General features: G+C 36.6%; 1 protein-coding gene across 2 annotated transcripts in view; it reads right to left on the bottom strand.

Annotated features, from left to right (window-relative positions):
• The window catches only part of LOC136832809 (protein slit-like), a 920,733-nt gene that overhangs the window by 826,335 nt on the left and 75,405 nt on the right, over nucleotides 1–18,993 (bottom strand). The window lies entirely within an intron of this gene.

Raw genomic sequence — 18,993 nt, forward strand, 5'->3', positions numbered from 1 at the left:
TGCCAGAGGTTATTTCAGCAACCCGAACAACGTCAGACTGGACATTACTGATCAAAGCAACAACAACATCAACAGCAACAAAAAAGGACAAAGCCACTCAAGGGATGCAAAATACAAGTAAACCTATAAGTAAAAACTCTCTCTCTCTCTCTCTCTCTCTCTCTCTCTCTCTCTCTCTCTCTCTCTCTCTCTCTCTCTCTCTCTCTCTCTCCTTCAATAAGTTGGGAATATCCTAGTCCACATAGGAGTGGGTGAAACCAGTAACAGTTGAATATGCGGATAACTCTCTCTCTCTCTCTCTCTCTCTCTCTCTCTCTCTCTCTCTCTCTCTCTCTCTCTCTCTCTCTGTATTCTTTAAGACATCCTACAGACGTAAACATCTGTCCCTCTAGTTGAAAATAACCCCCTGAGTATTTTCAAGTAATTTTCATTTCCTGTTCTCTCTTTCTAGCTCTCTAATTACTCTGAAGAATTTACAAGTGGCCTCCTCCCCCCTTCCAACTCTCTCTCTCTCTCTCTCTCTCTCTCTCTCTCTCTCTCTCTCTCTCTCTCTCTCTCTCTCTCTCTCTCTCTCTCTCTCTCTCTCTGGATTAACATTTTAGAGCAACACGCCACTTCGCGTGAAATATCCTACACATAATAAAGGTTTTTGTCCTCCAAATGAATTAATAATAGCTTTTAGTGATAAATTAAAAGTCACTTTCGTGATGAATAAGTGAGTTCATTAAATCTTTTTACGTGTTATGTAAGTTTACAAGTGCATCTTTCCATTTGTCATAAAATACTGTAGTGTGTAAGTCAGATTGCATCAGTTCATTAATATACTAGTTAATAAATTAGGAAACATAAACTTATAAATCTGCACCTTTACACACACACACACATATATATATATATATATATATATATATATATATATATATATATATATATATATATATATATATATATATATATATATATATATATATATATATATATATATATATATATATATATATATATATAATATATATATATATATATATATATATATATATATATATACATATATATATATATATATATATATATGTCCTCCAATACGTCCAAACATACTTGAAAAATACATATGACACATATTTGATATGTATACCTGAGAGTGGCTTCCAGAGAAATAACACCACGACAGTCATAGGCACATTCTTATTCTAACAGATGAGTCATGAATAAATCCCTTGTTCAGTAAAACTTCTACAACATTAGCTGCTTCATATACTTACACATAAACAGCAAGCGAAACTCCTTACACACACACACACACACTGCAAAATTTATCCTATTAGGAGTCTTGCTTTCCAATACCTATCCAGTCCTTCCTAAATTTTTTCCCTGCTCGTTTCTGGTAACATTTCCGAATTACACAATTTCTTCCCCAACCTATCGTTTTCCAGCCTTTTCAGAAAACTAAATCATCCCAAAATACTCTGATCTATCCTTTCACCTAAGTTGAACTTATTTACCAATTTCATTTACGTACTTCCAAAGTTCTCCCCCTATCAATTCTTCTGACTCTACAGCTGTATACTACATAAACAACTCATATCAACAGTCTCTACTTTTTCACTAGAATTTAACTACCACACTTCATTTCGACAAAGGAGAGTTGGTACAAAATTCATTCACACACACACATTAATCTTGGCTTCCAGAGACAATTCAAGTATCATCCAATCTTTTACACAAAGCTTCATGCCTTTCGCGTTCAACCTAATTCTGTGACTCACTCTTCCCTTTTACTAAACATCATCCGTTTTACTGAACTTACTCCCAAATGTTTAAACAAATCAACCGCTTCCATTCTGACACCATTCATAGTAAGTTTCATTGTTCGATCTTTCTGATTTCCTTTTACCTTCATAACCTCACTCTTGTTCACACTTACTCTTAACTTTTTTCTCTTGCAAACACTTTCACAAACCTTGAAATAGTTTCTTCACTTTTTCTCCAATATCCCTAACCATATTATAATTTATAACATTGACTTTTTTTCCGCATACTTACTCCTAATATTCTTCTCTTGCAGACACTTTCAAAACCCCTTTACTAGTTTCTTCACTTTCTCTTCACAATTTGCAACCACAGCATTATTTACAAACATCAAATACAGTTGCTTAAACTAACTCTTAACTTTCCTCCCTTCCAAACACTTTCAAAATTCTTTTACCAGTTTCTGCACTTTATTTATAAACATCAAGTATTGTACTCTCCAATCATGACTCATTCTCTCATCCCGCAACTTTACAACCACATCTGCTATCGTATATATATATATATATATATATATATATATATATATATATATATATATATATATATATATATATATATATATATATATATATATATATATATATATATATATCACACATTACCACATGTGAAAAATAAGAGACGAGGTGTAGGTCCTGACCGGTTTCGACTTTATTTCCAAGCCAATGGAAATAATGTGTGATAAATGAATTTTCCACCAATGTAATGTGTGATAAATGATACACAAAAGTGATAATAATCATATATATATATATATATATATATATATATATATATATATATATATATATATATATATGTATGTATGTATGTATGTATGTATGTATATGCATGTATGTATGTATGTATGTGTATATATACAAATAACATATATATATATATATATATATATATATATATATATATATATATATACATACATATATATATATATATACATATATATATATATATATATATATATGAATCTTGCAAGAGAGAGAGACTGACAGTAGTGGTCGTATTAGCAGTAGCAGTATCCTTTACACTTCTGTAGTAGTCGGTGCTAGTGTGCCAGCAACATCCAAATCCCCACCGAAATTCGTCTCACAAAAGCCGAAAGATGTCCCTGACGTGAGACTTCCGTGAGAAGTCCGAGGATTCTTGAGGAAGACTCCTCTACTTTGGGCTTAGGAGAGACCTGAATCATGCGTCCGCCATTCTTTTGGGTTAAGGTGTCTATTGTCCAGGAGACACTTGTTTTAGAGGCCATAAACCTCGGAGATGCCACTGCCACTTGAATGTAAGTGGGGTGCCTTCTCATGCTCCCTTCAAAAGAGTGCCACATGAAGTGCTAACACACTGTGCGCATTTTTTCAGGATTGGAAAGCCTTTGTGTAAGGGGTTGTGTAAACCCAAGCACGTGAGAAACTTTCTTTCAAATTCTTTCGCTCTCTCTCTTTTTCATTCTCACATTTTAAAAAATGCCCACGTATCTACTGGTAGGTACGTAAGTTTGTACACACACACAGGCGCACACACAGTTCGGTTAATAATACAGTTATAACTATGACTCCAAACGGTCCGGTCAATAATATATATAGTTATAGTTCTGATTTCAAATTGTCCAATTAATAATATAGTTATACTTATGAGTCTAAATAGTTTAGTTAATAATACAGATCGGCATGTGATACAACCATATTCAAAAAATAATTGAAAAGTTAAATACTGGTTCGCGAAATTGAAAATGTCACGCATTTCTAATGTCACCATGATGGTTTATCACTTTCTCTTGGACTCGACCCTACCTAATCCTTTTCCTTTCTACAATTTTTTTTTTTGCTTCTCCCAACTTCGATAGCGTTAGCTTATACATTATACACGTTTACGAAACTACGATTCTTTTACTTGCAGCTGTTATAGTTGAATCATCCCAGCAATCAGGTACTCACCTGGAAAAGAGTAAGACATACAATTAGAAGGTTATTTCATTAAGAGTATATGGGCCATGAATTACGAGGACCAATCCCAATTCATGCACAACTTATACTAAATTTTCAACAGCATTTTCTTCAATAACTTACGACCAATAAAAATGAGGTTTCGTTATCTAATTTATAAAAAAAAATGGCCAGACAACTTTCCTCGGTGCAGGCTGAAATAATTGTGATATAAGTACATCAGCAACAAAGTTTCAGTCTAGAACATTCTAATTAACATCTGATGAACAATAACATAACAAGAAACATCCATGAACAAATACATTAACTCATTACACTGAATTCATATTGAGCGTCAAGCTGTGGAGTAGTAATGCAGCCCCACTTTCTAGTTAAAATGGCGAAAAATAGGCTGAAAAATGGGAGGTTGAAATTATCAGGCCAACTTTTACACCGTTAGCTTTACTATTTTCCAGCCTTTTTGATTTCATGGTTGGTTACATTAAACAACACTGAGGCAAATCAGAATTTAAATTTGAAATAGAAACCAACCTTTTCCCTACAAACAACACTTTCTTTTTAGAACCTTGAAACCTGGTAGCACACAACTCAGGGCAAAACGATTCTAATAAATTCATTATCCCATCGAGCGAGAGAGGGAGGGAGGGAGGGAGGGAGAGAGGGCCAGGGTTAGGGGACTGGCACCGCCTTGGCACCACTGCATGAATCCCAACTGCCTTTCCATTAGCCCGGAAGCGGGAACACCCACCGAGCACCCTGTGGCACTAACTTCCAATTGTGAAAGCTGCAACTTGCCGCTACGTGGCACCGACTCACGTCTCTGTCTAATGGATTTATTTGGGCAATTCGGCGGCCGCTAACCCCTTGCCGCTACATCTACCAACCAGCACCTCTAATATTCGGTGGCGGAAGGAGGGGAACTGGAAAGGAGAGGAGGAAGAGGGAGGAGGAAGCGGAGGTTGGAGGAAGGGAGGATGAGAAGAGGTTCAGGAGGATGAGTGAAAAGGTATGGGGAGCTGAGGAGAATGTCAGAGTGAAAGGAGGGTGTGGAGGATGGTGGGAGGGGGGGAGAAGGTTGAATTACGTAGCGAATATATTCAATATAATAATTTAGCAGCCACTGAGAAAATCCCCGGAACCCGACCTAACATCCTACGAGGCCAGGGAGGTTAGGGGGGACGAGGAGGCCCATATGAAAAGAGCTTTTATTGAGCACTTAAATCACGGAAGGGCTCCGAGACGTCAAAGGACTCTCTAAGCCGCTCTAAACAAGGACCGCCGTGGCCGAGAGAGAAGCTGTAAACACTCGCGTTTCATATTTAATATATCCAAGTATCTCTCGAGAGCCAAGACGGAATCTTTCACATACGGCAACATAAGGGAGGTCATTTCAGAAACGTCAAAAGAGCACTCATCATTTAGATTAAAAACAAGAAAGGAACGAGTAGTGAATATGTCTTCCCTTCTACCCCCAAGCTCTGGAATTTTCTCCCAGTTTGTTTTCTCAGATTCCTATAACCTTCCCCTCTTTCCGAACACGTCTTTCGCATCTACACGGGATCTATCTCGCCGTTTTCATTTTGTCCCTTCTTTCTCTTGGTTTGACCTTAACAAGACCATCAGGCAGTCTTCCCTGTCAACCTCCGAATAAAAAGTAAATTCGTAATGCACTTCAGTATTTTATGCACTCATCCTTTCTATCTAACAGCAAAAATAGTGAAACAGAGTTCGTCGTTGGTAACATTAATGCTACTCTCACCAATATTATTATTATTATTATTATTATTATTATTATTATTATTATTATTATTATTAACAACGGTGTAAATCGGTCAGAAGCATGTGAAAAGGAATGCCCGTGATCAAAGTATGGTGTAAGTCAACTATTTTGCTGATTGAATATTTGTTCCATCAACTGTGGTCACTGAGAAAGTCTGAGAAGAAAACGGCTTATTATGCAGCTGCTAAAAGTGACGCCGTAAGTATGATAAGGATTGTTGCCTTCAACCCATTTTCAAAGTGGATGGATGTGAAGTCTTGAAAAAGTATGGTGTGGAAAAGCTACATGTGCCCATTAGGATACCTAAGGCACACACGGAGTACGAACCAAGAGAAGCATATTGACAATAGCCTTGATCACAGCAATGAAAGGAAAAAACGGTACTTGGTGCGAGGTACCTTCGGACGCTTTGTAACAGATGTGTTCTATAATTTTCCCAGCCTTAAATTAATCTATGACTGGAGTAGTTATTGAGATGTAAAACCTTATAAAGCAGTCTCCAGACCTGAATGAGAGCGTTTACCTAATCCAGTTTTTAAGGAAGCAAACATGGAAGATACACTAACCCTTGACTACAACAAAAATGGAGTCTAGAAAAAGGAAAAGGGCAAGAAATCTGAAGACCTAAACCTGAGGGACATAACAAGCTTACAAGTTTACAAATGAAAAAAAAAAGTGGGGGAGGGGGGGAGAATTCAAAAGAAATGAAAGCTGGGAAAGAACTCCAAAAATTAGTGACAGGGGAGGTAGCGGTTTCAGAACTGAGAGAGTCTGATGTATGAATATACGGGATGCTACAAGACCGATTGAGGACTGAAAGGACAGATAAAGCAAAAGATTGGAATCAAAAATAAATATGAGGTATCAAGGAAACTAATCCATTATTTAACGTGCAGCTTAATTACAAATGATCAACTTCCCATCACCTAGGCCCAGCTCCCTCAGCGCCGCCAAGGAAATGCCATCATTTCAATCAATAAATCAATCCCCGTCATCCTTTCGCAAAGCCGTAGCCTCATCACAGGCTTTCTATTGTTCGTCGCTTGTTTTGAGAAATAAAAAAAGGCAAAAAAGGAAATTAAATCCCCTCCCCTTCCGGGTATTATAATACCTGATGTAGCAAATTCACAACCAGTGTATTTCCAGGCAACGAAAACTCAATTATAAACCAATTTACGTTCCCTCGCGTCCGTGTTTAAGACCTGAATGCATAAAGCTGGCTTCCATTTACAAAAGGATTTTGCAACTACGCTCATCGTGCCATTAATAGCAGAGAGTGGAAAAAATGAATGGCGTTATCATTTCGTATTCCATTTCCTAAATTAGTGAATCAGAATGAAGTTTGCCCTTCTGTACGGTGATGGAGAGGACAGGAATTTTAGCAATTCCTGTCCCCTTCTGTACGGTGATGGAGAGGACAGGAATTTTAGCAATTCCTGTCCCCTTCTGTACGGTGATGGAGAGGACAGGAATTTTAGCAATTCCTGTCCCCTTCTGTACGGTGATGGAGAGAACATGAATTTTAGCAATTCCTGTCCCCTTCTGTACGGTGATGGAGAGGACAGGAATTTTAGCAATTCCTGTCCGCTTCTGTACGGCGATGGAAAGGACCGAAATTTTAGCAATTCCTGTCCTTTCTGTGCGGTGATAGAAAACACAGGAATTTTAGCAATTCCCGTCTCTTCCGTTCGGTGATGGAAAGGACAGGAATTTTAGCAACTCGGGTTCTTTCTTTGCAGAGCTGGAAAGGACGGGAATTTTAGCAATTCCTGTCCCTTCTGTACGGTGATGGAAAGGAAAGGAATTTTTGCAATTCCTGTCCCTTCTGTACAGTGATGGAAAGCACAGGAATTTTAAAAGTGAGCCCGCGGGAATGAACAACAGAAGATATAAAAGATTACTACTGCGATACCCGCACTCATGAAAACATGATGTCTTGGAAGATATTACACCAGCAAAGGGAAGAGAAAATTCGTACAAATTATTTGAAATGATATAAAAATCCTGTCTTCTTCCACAGCATGCAGAGAGAGAGAGAGAGAGAGAGAGAGAGAGAGAGAGAGAGAGAGATTGCTGCCTCACCCCTCAGCCCGAGGTAATAACCATGGCTTTTTCATTACTCACCCCTTACCGCCGTACCTGGCCTTTGCTTATTTTACACCTATTTACTTTTCACTTCCAATGCAAACCTCCCCCCGCCCTCTCTCTCTCTCTTTATCTCCAATAACAAATTGTTATTGTTTATTACATCTGAGGTACAAACAATTTCACAATATCTACACATCTTTCCATTTCCCTATCTGTTTATCTATGCATGAACACATACACACATTATTAATATATATATATATATATATATATATATATATATATATATATATATATGTGTGTGTAATATATGTGTGTATATATATATATATATATATATATATATATATATATATATATATAATGTGATGTGTGTGGGTGTGTGCGTGTGTGTGTGTGTGTGTGTGTGTAGGTGTGTGTGTTTCAGTTTTTGTATCAAAATGAAGCAACAGGTATGTAGGAAACCACGAAGCTGAATTCTTCGACATCGCCATTATTCACTAAGAACGCAGCATTCTACTCCAGTTTGTTTCGAAGCGACAAGACAAGTTTACACAAACTGAAATAAACAAGCAGTGATTAACCAATTATCAAACTAACTTCAAAATACGTAAAGAAAGACATAGGTATAAAAGTGCGAAAATAAAATGAGGATAGAAACATTAAAATACGAGTGACAGGCCCTCAACAGATCATTCAATATGTAAAGTATTATTAATAATAAAAATTAACAAATATACCATTAAGTGATGAGAATTAAACTTGAAGCATAAATCCATATTTATTTCATAAATATCTACAACATAAAGCGATACTAAACGCTTTTAACTCAGGACAAAGTTTCGTAAAAAACACATTGACAATAAAAGTAAGAAACTACGACAAAAGTATCTGTTAAACATGAAAACATAACTTAGAAAACCACGAAAAATCATTATTCGTGAAACGTGGTGAAACGAGGGACTGGATGACCTCCGACAGCAGAATGAAACAGCACAGAAACAAGCAACTGAAGAAAGTAACCGTTAACTGGGAGAACAAGGGAAACTGGTAAAGGTGACAAGAGTTGAGCAATTCTCAGTTTTCCCCGGCGGTAGGTGCATCATAACCGCTTAATGCAAGGATGTATATTTCTTTCCAAAAGGACCTTGAAACAAGGTAATCTCAAATTCAAACGCTCATTATTGCTAAGATACGGTTTATTTGACAACACCTGTCATGCACAAAACGGGTGCTTGCAGTTAACATTAGTTTTAAAGTTTCCATTTTAATTTCGGAAAAAATGATTTAAAACACCTGTATGCTCCATAATTGACAGACGTCAATCAGACATAACAGATTCACTTCCTAAAAGATGTGTTATTGCATTTTTAACAAACCAATTGAAAAGGTGAGTGATCCATCTAAAAGATACATTAAAAATAAAGTAAAATTAACCAACTTGGCAACTCTTCCAAATTTTATAGAGATGCAAAAATTAGTACAAAACTATATATATATATATATATATATATATATATATATATATATATATATATATATATATATATATATATATATATATATATATATATATATATATATATATATATATATATATATATATATATATATATATATATATATATATATATATATATATACAAAGCTCTGAACCTTAAAAAGCATAGTAAACCTTAGCAATCTAATGAACTGGATGAATGATGAACAAGTCACTGAAATCATATTGAACAAAGGCAATGAAACTTACAAAAATATTTACGAAACATGTTGCCTTTATTTTTTGTTAATCATTTTCATTCCTTCCTCTGGAAGAGTTGGGATTACTATTGCATTTAAATTGTATAGAAGGTATGAAAATTATTTCCATTAATATTCTTTTCTTAAAAGAAATATGAAAATCATTTCGATTAATATTCTTTTCTAACCCAAGATAACTCGTAGCATACTTAACAATACTGATGCTAGAGGAAAAACCGCCTTCACAATTGTGTACAAGAATTAAAAACAAATAATGTCCCGTTTAGGGGAAAAAAATAGACGGCAAAAGTAGCTTACCGTGAAACCCATTAAAATCCGTATGAATTCAATACCGCCGCCTCCTCTCAATTTAATCCCGTGTTACTGTGACACGGTTCCCAGCTCTGTACCCCTTCACCTATAAAAAGAGGGGATTGGTCTATACCCAAGCACTCAACGTACGTGGGGTCTTTCTACACCTCTCCCATACCCTCCTCCTCCTCCTCCTCTCTAAAAGAAAGGACTGGTGGTGATACCCAACTCTCAAACCGCAAAAGCTAATCCTCAACCATCCGAGTGAAGCACGACCTCCTAAGACAGTGCCATTAAAAAGAGAAAGGAAAAAAAGTGAACTCTGCCAGTGATGACTGTGGGAAAACATGAATTGAACTGGCTTTTAGGTCTTATGTATAGACTATAATTACAAAGTCAATAGTTTAACCGGAGGGAAGCCTGGCAACAGAAATGATCATAGTTCGCAAGAGAAAAGTCCATAGAAACTGATCTAGATTGATATATCTTATGTAGCAATTGCTGTCGTTTCTAATATTTTCAAGTATGAAGGGAGGAGTAAATACTAGCATACAGTAAAAATAAGAAAGAAAGTATGCCAAAACTTACTGAGCAAATTTACAACGTTTATAAAACCAAACTAGTCGAATGAGTGAACAAAATTTGGCCCAGTATTATGAAAGACAACCCCATCTCTCTTTCCACAGCTGATCTTTTTTTCAAAAAGCAACTCTCTCTCTCTCTCTCTCTCTCTCTCTCACTACCTGCCGACTGACTTCACATACTGAATGGATGTTGCAAACCTCTACATACAATCCTGTGACACGCCATGTCGGGAAATAAAAACGAAACCCATCGAGAAGAATGCTGCAAATCCTTCTCCTCTGCCACTTGCTCAGGCCACTCCTGCTACTGCTACGGTTTAAGGCTCCTTCTCTTTCTCCTCCTTGAGCCTTCAACATGTCATACATAAGCTTGCAGGGCAGGAAGACGCGACGTAGGAGAAGGAGTTGGTGGGGGAAGGGGGCAACGATAAAGGAATGAGGATGAGGATGAGGAGGAGGAGGAGGAGGAGGAGTAGGTGGAGGAGGAGGCCTCCATGCTCTTGAGGTCCTTCAGAGAGACCCACTCCAACCAAAGGTCCCGTCAATCATCCGCTCTAGTACTGCTACCCTTCACTGAACATGTTCTGAAAATGGAGGAAGAGTAGAGAGGAAGAGAAGCAGAAGAATGAGAGGGAAGGGGCATAAAACCAAATACAAGCGAAGGGAAAATATAGAAAAGGAGGCTGAGAAGACAGCGCAAGAATAGAGGAATAATGGAGAACCGCTTTCGAACAAGTAACATTCGGGAAGAAGACATGATGCCAACAACGAAAGAACCGTACAGTCCTTCAGATACTCACAGAGTATTTATTCAAACGCAAATATTTCATCCCAGAAGTCTCTTCAATTTACTACCTGACTCTTCTATTAGTTAACAATAGATCAAGTGAATGACATATGGTACCGGACAAAGTGACATCCCGGTACCTTAACAGGCTACGATTCTCATGTGTTGCAACACGTAGAAGTCGCTAACTGTTCTGTAACACAGCTTGCGGGTATGGTCAAAATAGATATCTTCCGGCGGGGGGTTCAAGTCATAACTGCCATTATCCATTTCTTCATAAGATAAGAATTCAAGAAGGTTGAAGAAATCTAAATATAATAGCAACTACTTTCAATAGCATAACAAAAAATTTAAACCATGTTGTAATAACACGAACAACTCTGTAGATACGATAAGCTTTGCAAACATTGCCTAGTTTTCTGTCATTATCAGATGATATAGTTTTTAAATACTGCGAAAAAGGAAGCTTGGAGCTGAAAATTCGAGATTTATGTAGTGTTTCCTGTTCACAATGAATTATGAAAGGGCTGATAATAATAACTGGTAATTATGATAATTATGATAATGTTAGAGGAGAAGAAGAAAAAAGTACACTGCATGATCTTTTAGTAGCCAGAGTTAGGCAGGAGCAGTAGTTCAGAGATAAGGAGCATAGAGAAAAACACGCAAAATAAAGACATTAAGAAGAGACAAAACTAAAGTGCAAATATTCGTACGTTAGTCTGTCTGAGGAGTGGCGGAAAATACAGGAATAGTTATATACCTGTCATAATAATCCACAATCACAACCAACTAGGTCTATAGTAAAAACAGAAAAAAGAAAAAGTAAATAAATAAAGTTCGAAATCAATGTAATCAAATGTAGCACATCCTTTTTATTCCCATTTTCCCTTTTGTTTTCTTGTCCTTTTTTTCTGGAATAAAGAACGTCAGAAAAACCAGTAGTGTTAGAGCGACTCAAAATTGCCATGTAAGGAATCAGTGCTACAAAAAAAGTCTCCCTAGTCTTCCTATTTTTGACTCCCGGAGAAACAAAGCCCAACAGAAGTCCAAGCTTACATCCAAAGACCGCCTGCCGCGTCTTTTCTTCAAATAAAGCACCAAACGCATAAAAATGCGAGCGCCAAATACAAAAATTTTTTATTACTGGCGATGATTTTATCCTTTACTGATAGACATCCAAAGAAATCTCCATACTGACGAGAATAGAATATTTGTTTGTCAAAACTAAAAAACATATTAAAAGCATCCCTTTAATTTGCACAAAGGCAAGATGTATGCAAACAAATACGGGCTGGAAAGAATGAGAAATTTTGCTATTATAATAATAATAATAATAATAATAATAATAATAATAATAATAATATTAATATTATAATAATAATAATAATATTATTATTATTATTATTATTATTAAAGTTGTACTTGTAAAATAACGTAAAAGACAATAATTATATTCAGGGTATACAGTGATGTTTCCAAATTAAACACAAATGTTCTACGCATAACTGAAGTAATAATGATGCTGAAAACAGCACTAATATAATAAAACAACACTCTTCCACAAGATCCTTTCAAACTTTCGAATGAACATAACCAATCAGAGCATTCATCCTCTATGAATCTCAACAGTTCTCTCTCTCTCTCTCTCTCTCTCTCTCTCTCTCTCTCTCTCTCTCTCTCTCTCTCTCTCTCTCTTTAATGGACCAGTTAACATTCATAGACTCTCACCCATAAAAGAGTAAGGCTTGGAGTTCTTGTGGGTAGAAAATTATTCAAAAACCCATTTGGTGTTTAGTGCCTGGAAAAGCTAGCTCCTGGTGAATATTGATTGACAGGCCGACCAAAGATTAAGCGCTACGTCCCGAGAGAGATAGAGAGACAGAGAGAGAGAAAATCATTGAGATGTAACCACAACCGGTAAAAGAAGAAAAGAGGAATGGATGATTAACCGTCCCAATCAAGAATCTACGGCAACCAAAATGAGCCCGCTGCGTGGTTCTCACCATCTCGAGAACCTTCCCGATGGGAATAACCTATTAATCAAAGGTTACCCCAGTGTGATAAATCAGTCTGTGAGTGTTTTGGTCTATTTCTCTCTCATCCAAAGATTCTATATTTAGACTGATTTTAGATTCATCATTTAATTTTTTTTTTAAACGAACTCTTCCTCTTTGCTCCCCCTCCCTCTCTATCTCTCATGGAATCTGAGATCTTTATTTTACGCCCTTCTCTTGCTTTCATCGGATTGTCGATATCTCCTTGAAAGGTTTTCTTTTATGCCATTTTTATACAGCGGGCAGCCACTCTAAAATCCAGCCTCAACTCTCTCTCTCTCTCTCTCTCTCTCTCTCTCTCTCTCTCTCTCTCTCGATGGAATCTGTGTGAAACGGCAAACTTCCTCAAAACCTGTCCCAGGTCAAGATAGTTCAGAACGATCATTATCACACCAACAGATGGAACCGCTTTACCAATTCAAGCTGGAAATTAGTTAGTACGAGACTCCTGTCGCAAGTATCTCTAATTAATGTGCCAATTCAAATGCCTCTCACTGACATCCTGATAACTAAATTACCGTCTTACAATCCCAATCCCTTTCCCAAGATGTTGTGCAAACTGTTTCGCTGACGCTATTGCTGGATTCGTACGTCATTCATATTAGCTAGCAATTTACGAAGCACGTACTTGGGTAATTGCTTATTCATTCTTTTCCGTGGGAAGACTTTCCAGACAAAAGAGGCAGAACATATAACATAAATTTCAAATAAGATTCCAAATTACACTTGCAGACAAATAAGGGAAGACGTCGTCCTTTTACCAGAATAAAATATCGATAATAGATATTGCTAAGACTTTATTTGTGGTGGAGATTTTTACCACATGCCAAAAAATCGTAGTGATTTGTAAACATACCAATAATAAACACTATGTCTAATAATTTGGGAGCCGATATCTAAACCTACATATTGAGGTTCAGTTTGATAACTGGAGACAGACAGAGGGATTTATGGTGATGCATGATGATGCTGTCTTCAAAATTACATACCGGGATTCTAACCAAAATGTCTGAAAATGTCAAAATCTTCAGGTCTGCTATCCAAACGTCAAATGGCCCAGTAAATCTGGCCAGTAGCATGATTGCCACATGAAGAACCTGCAAATAATGCTTAGTAACTTAAGAATATACATACTCTTTCTGGCTCAAAGTTACACTACCGTCAGTGATACTCTCACTCATGTAGGGCTCTACAAAAACCCCCTATCCCTGAAATGCCATGAAAACCAAAGGATTCTTCTTGGCTTTCTAATTGGTGTAATTGTCATTATCATAAATTTTCCGCTCACATGCCTTAACAAACATCATGGACATCCTTCAACTGTATGCAGACACGTCCTAATTATACAAATGGAAATTAAATACAGTATATTTTTTCGCCCATGAACTCTGAGTATATTACATATGACATGCCACCACCACGGAAGAAAATAGTTACAAATATAGAAAAATAAAGAAAAATTAACGCTGCAAAACTAAGAGAGTATCTCAGTTTATTATTATTATTATTATTATTATTATTATTATTATTATTATTATTATTATAACATTCTTTTTGAACATCCATCCAAGGATATGAATTACTACAAAATAGCAAATGTGATAAAAAAAACTGAGCCATGACAAGAGAAATTACCACATCCATGATTTTGGGACGACATAAGTTGAATGTATATCATCATACGACTTGCAAGTTTCCCACTATTATTTGAACCACTCCCGCCTTAAATAAACAGCCAGGGGCTAGGGCTATCATAATACATGGCGAAACAAAACATACATTATATATACATGTTTTTATGCATATTTACATAGCGAGGTTCTGTACCTCTTGCCACATACATACAATTAGATTACAGAATTTATAAACATTCTTTAATAAAAGTGTGTGTGTGTGTGTGTGTGTGTGTGTGTGTGTGTGTGTGTGTGTGTGTGTGTGTGTGTGTGTGTGTGGGCAATATCAACGTGTAATTTGTATAGTTCGAAATTTTATAAATGCTGCTCGCAGGAATGAATTAGAATGCACGATGACCCTTGGGAATTTTGCATTTATCAAATATAATAAAATAGTAAGCCCGTAAAAGAGTTCCTTTATGGGCGTGCGTCAAGTACTAAGCAGCCAAAGGTTAATATTTCGTATCAAATTTAACGAGCCTCATTTAAATATTTTGAATATTAATTCGTCGGAAATACTTTGCTATTTACTTCGTTGCACTTTCGTATGCTAATTCTCTTCCTCCAATTCACCAGCACTAACAATTTCAATTTTCATAAAGAAAATATGGATTCTTTATGCCATTTTTAGTTTTCTGAAAAGAAAACTATTGTGCCGGCTTTGTCTGTCCGTCTGCTCTTATTTCTGTCCATCCTCAGATCTTAAAAACTACTGTGGCTAGAGGGCTGCGAATTGGTATGTTGATCATCCACCCTCTAGCCTCTGTAGTTTTTATTTTATTTAAGGTTATAGAGTTAGCCATAATCGTGCCTCTGGCAACGATATAGGATAGGACACCACCGGCACGCAGTTAAAGTTTCATGGGCCGCGGCTCATACAGCATTATACCGGAGCCACCGAATGACAGACCTATTTTCGATGGCCTTGATTATATTATGCAAAATCCATGGCCGTCTGCAGCTAAACCCCGCCTAATGCACCGCCAGTGATTGGTTAGCTCTCAAAAGGGGACTTACGTCACACTAGTTAACAGTCCAAAATGATTGCCAGTACGGATTTGACTTCGTTCGGTCGTGTTGAATTTCGTGCATGAACGATAAAGCCACAGATTTAAGTTCCCGGAATTGTGAAGTATGCAACTGATATCTCCAATAACAGATATATTTCAAGTTATATATAATTTCATTACGAAGATCTTGAGTCATTCTGTCTGTGCATCATTTTTTTATTCTGATTATGCAGCCTAAATACACAAGCATCTTGCTTTTTTTTTTTAAATTGGTGTTGGCCTACATAAGCGATTCCACACAGACCACATTAATTGAAATGAAGCATAGACTTATGCAGCCAGTTCCCATATTACGGTATTAATTCATCATAGGCTAATCCTGCATGTCAAATGTTAATATCATTGTGAGATTAGGCCTACATATAAAATTCTTATATTTTGAGGCAATGCAGGGCATAGACCTACACGTCAATTTCTTATATTTTAAGGCAATGACAGTCCATAGGACTACGCATCAAATTCTTATATTTTGAGGCAATGACAGGGCATAGGACTACACATCAAATTCTTATATTTTGAGCCAATGACAGGGCATGGGCATACACGTCAATTTCTTATTGCAAATAGTTTCCCACCCGTATCTGTTGGAAATAAAGAAGTTTTTAATTAATGTAGTAGTTCCGACCCCACGATATATAACCCATAAGCATACAGTAAAATGTACACTTATAAGCAAGTGCATATACACATACATGTTTACTTGAGTCGATGGCCATAGTAAATATAAAGCCACTTACAACACAGAGAATAACAGTAAAATTTGTGGGCATGTAGCCGATGGCACACACATACCAATCATAGGGATGTCTCTGCCTTACACACAACTATCGAACTGCTCGCAATGGGGATAACAAATTATATTACTGTGATAAATATATATAAGGCTGCTGTAGCATTTCTATGAAAATGAAGGCTATGGTAGGAAGGCATCATAAGATACGAAATAAGAAAAAAAATAAATGATAGCTGAAAAAGTTATGTATGAGATGATCCAACCAGTCTGCGAGTAGCCCATGATTCATTTTCTTTGGGGGCATTCTTGTAGATTACCCTGTTGGACAAAAGGATACATAAGAGTCAGTAAATTTCTTTTTCTCTCTCTCTCTCTCTCTCTCTCTCTCTTCTCTCTCTCTCTCTCTCTCTGTTGTTAGGAGAATATTCTAGCGAAGAATATATTCGTAAAGATCTCGGTTGCTTTTAATTAAAACAAATTACTAATTTTCAATTAACAATAGTAGGCCGATCATTTTTTACACTAGTATTTTATGAATAGGTCTATGTTTATTCTGCAATGTTAGGTTACCATTTGAAAATTTTTCGAAGACACTACAAACACCATACCATCAGCAACAAAAACATGAATAACCACAACAAAAACCACAATAAAACTGCTGAATATAAGATAGTCCTATAATCTTAATAAATGACAAAAGACATTGGACATTATAGGTCTATGTAATTTTTTAGCATCCTGTTATTTCGAAGAGAGATAATGTCCTTAAGAAAATTCCCAGCAAATTATATCGAATATGACTCGTATATCCTATCATGCTGTAACTTTCAAGTTAAACATAGGCATATTCTGGTTTAGTAAAGTGCAGTCACTGCTTGTCATCCCTCTGAATGTGTAAAAGATTGCAATGAAATCGATTTTATACCATTAAAATGTAGTAAAATTTTAAAATCAATATGAAATATCAGTCTGCATAGCTCTGAGAAAATCTTTGAGTTTAAGTTTAGACTGACGAACACATTTGACATTATCAGACGGTAATTATTATTGTCCTGTAATTCAAGTGCACCGATTCGAACGCAAGACATTCCCCATGTCACCTTCGTATTCAGGTGAACCTCATTTACGAAAAACAACATTGCAGCATCGCGGGACACTCCTGACTTCATTCATATTTTCCTATTTTTTTACCATTTTTAGGGAGAAACGTATTATGATTTTATTTCAGGGGATAATATAACGTTTCCTTTTGATGATCAGCAGAACGTATTTTAGTTCGTTAAAACAACCATTGTAAAATTATTGAAGATGAAAAGAACCACAGATTAACCAACTTTTCGTAAACATTGCCAACCAATCAGCTTCAACGGATGGTCATGAAGTAAGCAATGGAAGGGGCTTAGCTGCAAAGAGCGGTGGATCTTGTTATATAAGATGTACAGAAAACTCGATTGCGCCAAAGAAACTTAGGCGCATTTTTTATTTATCATGGGTCCAAAATATTTGGCAGTTACCCATCAAGATATGTAACTTAAATCTAGTAAAACTCTAAAATCACAAATAATTAGGATTCTTCAAATGTACTGACTGATTTAGTTCAGTATATGAGGGACAGAACAGAGCCAGTATTCTCTACTTATGCTTGTTTTTCTTTTTATATGTGAGAAAGCAGTAATTCAACAACCACGCTAAGTGATTTAGCCTAATTACAGAACACCCTGTCACGCGGAAGGTCAGTTTCCTAATCCACGCATTTATCAAGCTTATGTGCTCCCTGGAAAGTCTAAAACTTCCAAACCTCTCAATGACCTCGCCACGGCTCCGCCTACAACAAGCAGACGGAACGAAAACTGGCGTGAAACAACCGTAGGGTTTCATCGAGTGGCACATGCAAAACAGAAGGCCATGGTCCTGCGCGCACGTCCTCAATGACGTACCCCTTATTCCGAAGCCTTTCCTCGTCCCAAAACTCATTACATTAACACACCCGTTGAATAATGTATTCATCATTAACATACAAATGCAATGAAGACAAAAGACTATTCCCATATTAGTATGCTAATAACGTTAATGCGAAAATAACAATGGCACTGCCAGATATCTGTTGGAGAAGAGGATACAGAGATATAGGATTCTCAATAATTGCAACGAATATCGAGAATTATTTGTGTATTTCATTCAGTATAACACATAATTCAATAAAGCCTACAAACAAGTTGGTACTTGGGTATTTGTAACTCCCCGTCCCAATAATCCACCCAATCTATTCTGATTCTACCAAACTATAACTATTCAGTATGAGACAGAACTTTAAAGCAGAGAGAGAGAGAGAGAGAGAGAGAGAGAGAGAGAGAGATGTTTGAAACTCACTGAATAACGGCGTCGAGAACAGTAAACCTAAAATAAGTAAGGAT

The sequence above is a fragment of the Macrobrachium rosenbergii genome, chromosome 4 (assembly GCF_040412425.1).
Source record: "Macrobrachium rosenbergii isolate ZJJX-2024 chromosome 4, ASM4041242v1, whole genome shotgun sequence".
In the NCBI taxonomy this organism is placed as follows: domain Eukaryota; kingdom Metazoa; phylum Arthropoda; class Malacostraca; order Decapoda; family Palaemonidae; genus Macrobrachium; species Macrobrachium rosenbergii.